Consider the following 3,167-nt stretch of genomic DNA (forward strand, 5'->3'; position numbering starts at 1 on the left):
CACTTGTACTTTTATTAAGGTGGAAATGCCATAGTAATTCATGCTGCTGTCCCACTTGATCATTTTCTGGGCCAAGTTTGGAAGTTCACTGTATGCCTGCCAATGTTTTCCTCCAGGTACTATTTTACCCTCCTTGTCTTTAAAGATATGCATATTACATTTTTATTTTATTTTTTTTTAAACTACAAAACACACAGTAACACACAATACAGTCAAAGATATACTTATGTAAGCAATACAATAGTAAAGATATTGTGTTCCAAAAGAAACTAACATTAATGAAGAAATCCCTCAAACTAAAATGAAAACATGCAACCTCCTTCTCCTATGTGATGTTAATTAGTAATTCCGAATTTGTGTAGGTGTGTGTGAGTAAACTGGTGCTTAATGATTCAGAGGCCCAGAGTTTGCAGCCACCCTCTTTATGCGAGGACGTGAAATGGAGACTGGTGGTGCCCTGTATGATTACTCCCTGGGCACATTTGGGGGTTCATCCTGGACTGCTCCGGGGTAAAGGCAAAGCTCAGATAGACATAGGGCGAGAGCCTGCTGCTGTGTAATATAACACTCTTACAGTTCCAGTTAGAAATCAGGACAAGGGGAGTTCTGTTAAGTGTAATTAGATAAGCTGATGCTTTCTAGTTCAGAGGCCACAAGTTCGTGATCAGCCGTTCTTGGTGAGGACATAAAATGGAGAGGGGCAGAGCTCTGAAAGATTTCTCAAGAATGATATTTGGGGGCACATCTTGAATTTCTCAGAAGAGGAGGGCAGCAAGACTGAAATGAGAAGGTGAGGCAAATGCATTGTATGACACCCTTACAGTTGCAGTAAGAAGTGAGCAACTTAAACTCACCACTGCTGCAAAAAAGAGAAAACCTGTGAACATGTATAGTATTCAGATGTGGTGCTATGCTGTTATAATATCTTAATTCAAAATGTACTACTGTTGTTATTAAAATAGTATAATGGAAGAAAGTGTAGATTTTCAAAGAATACAAATATGCTGTAGCTGTTTTAATTTGACTCATTGTCACTTTGAACTCGGAAACCAAATTTAGAAAAGTGATGAATAAACTTACATTGTTTTATGCAGAGTACATTAGAGTAATGAAATGTGTTATGTATTTGTAATGCAGTACACTATCGTAGCCTTTTTTCCTTTGATAAGAACAGACGAGCAGACAGCGCATGCCTTTTTCTTTCTTGTCTTAATTGAAAAACAACTAACAAAATGTGCAAGACATTACCAATCATATCACTAGGTGTCAACCCACAATCAGACATCAATAGCTGAACTTAAATGCACACTTATACTGATATATAACAATTCCTCCCCTCTAAAAATGAGAATTAACTTATTCTATTTTTCTTCTGAAGAAATCAAAACATTGAATTCTAACTATACATTTAATTTTCAATTAGTCTCTGTGGAGGCTTACGTATGCAAATTGGGTAGCGTCTCTCTTCACAGGGTAATTTTTCTTGATTTGTTACAGCAATGTTAGCCTCCACAGTGCAGAAGGTGATGGAGATAATGCACATGGGTTCTGTACTTGTGCTGCTTGAGGAGATGGTAAGTTCTCTGGACAGTTGATAGGAGCAACAGCAGGGGAGTCAACAGGCAGTTTGGGTATCTCTTCAGCTCTAACCAACCCTGATTTTCTCAACTGGTCGACATGACATCGCCATATGACACCTTGAGTAACCTCTACCTCATAGGACAAGGGACCAGTTTGCTCTTTGACTAGTGCAGGAACCCATTTCTGGTCTCCTCTGTAGCTCCTGGCAAGAACTGATTGTCCAATTGCAAAGCTACGTGTAACCTTGTCAGTTGCTTTATGGCCTTGTTTGATTTGTCTGTCTTGCACAGTCTGCTTGAGATTTGGTTGCAGCAGGTCTAATCTACAGCGAAGAGGACACCCCATGAACAAGATAGCTGGAGTCTGGTTAGCTGTAGCATGAATGGAATTCCGATACGCAAATAAGAAGTTGGCCAATTTTTGCTGAAGGGTCAGCTTCTCATTTGTCATTGCTCGATGGGCTCATTTCAAACTTTGCACAAACCTCTCTGCCAGGCCATTTGTGGCTGGATGCCGTGGGGCAGATGTAATGTGTCGCATGCCATTTCTGCGGAGGAATACCTGGAAATCTGTTGCTGTGAACTGGGATCCATTGTCACTCACTAGTTGTTGTGGAACTCCAGTTCTAGCAAATAAATCCCTCAGTACTTCAGTGGTGTGAGAAGAAGTGGTGGAGCTCATAGTGAAAACCTCTGACCATTTAGAGCATGCATCGACTACCACCAGGAAGGTTGTCCCCATGAATGGTCCTGCAAAGTCGATATGAAGCTGCTGCCAAGGTAATGTAGGTCATTCCCATGGGTGAAGTGGTGCACATTCTGGTTCATTCTGAACCATCTGGCAGCCACTACATTGCTGCGCTATTTTCTCGATGTCTTCATCAATACCTGGCCACCACACAAAACTTCTGGCAAGTGCCTTCATTTTCAGCACACCTTGTGAAGCTCTTCTAATACTCTGTGTCTTAGTTTAGTGGGTACAATGGTTCTTAACCCCCACATCACACATCCAGCATTTAAGGCAATTTCATCACATCGCGAGTAATATGCAGCCAACAGGGATTTGTGCAGGGCTGTCCAGCCATTCAGTGTGGCAGCATACACCTGAGACAGGATCTTGTCATGTTTTGTTTCCATTTTTACCATGTCTGCCGTGATGGGCAGACTTTCAATCTGGCTGATGGAGACCATATCTATTGTTTCCTAATCTCCAAACTCATCTTTTTCAGCCTCCAGTGGCAGTTGTGACAACCCATCTGCATTTGCATGGCAGGCTGTACGTTTGTACTCAATCTTGTACCTGTGTCCGCCTAAAAACAATGCCCAGCGCTGCATTCGGGCAGCAGCTGTGGCAGGAACTCCTTTCTGCGGGCTGAAAATTGAGGTTAACGGTTGGTGGTCTGTTACAAGGGTGAATTCCCTACCAAAAAGATACTGGTTGAACCTTTTTACACCCCACACTAGACTCAATGCCTTCCTATCAATTTGGGCATAATTCTTCTCAGCTGCAGACAATGAGCGTGATGCAAAAGTTATAGGCCTCTCACTGCCATCTTCCATAACATGAGACATCACTGCTCCGATGCC

At 42.0% G+C, this 3,167-nt stretch overlaps 1 pseudogene; it reads right to left on the reverse strand.

Moving 5' to 3' along the window:
- Positions 1-2,043: 2,043 nt before the first annotated feature.
- Positions 2,044-2,771, reverse strand: LOC120527181 (annotated as a pseudogene).
- Between the last annotated feature and the right edge of the window lie 396 nt (positions 2,772-3,167).

The sequence above is a fragment of the Polypterus senegalus genome, chromosome 1 (assembly GCF_016835505.1).
Source record: "Polypterus senegalus isolate Bchr_013 chromosome 1, ASM1683550v1, whole genome shotgun sequence".
Taxonomy (NCBI): Eukaryota; Metazoa; Chordata; class Cladistia; order Polypteriformes; family Polypteridae; genus Polypterus; species Polypterus senegalus.